Consider the following 310-nt stretch of genomic DNA (forward strand, 5'->3'; position numbering starts at 1 on the left):
TTTGATCTGCAGCAGATCGTCTTGACCATGTCAACATGCCTAAATGCATTGAGTTGCTGCCATGTGGCTGGCTGGTTAGAAATTTGTGTTAACAAGAAGTTGGACAAGTGTACCTAATAAAGTGGCCGGTGAGTGTATATTGGTTGGATGCTAAATCTAATAATTCAAAAATAATATGTCCTAAAAATAATATAACCATTGAAATGCAGGCCGTGTTAATGGTTAAATTACTCATTTGCTTCGGGTAGTTAGGGGTCGCCACAGCAGAATGAAACGCCAAATTTTTAATAGTCTTATTCCCTGAAATGCA

The sequence above is a fragment of the Danio aesculapii genome, chromosome 25, assembly GCF_903798145.1.
Source record: "Danio aesculapii chromosome 25, fDanAes4.1, whole genome shotgun sequence".
NCBI lineage: Eukaryota > Metazoa > Chordata > Actinopteri > Cypriniformes > Danionidae > Danio > Danio aesculapii.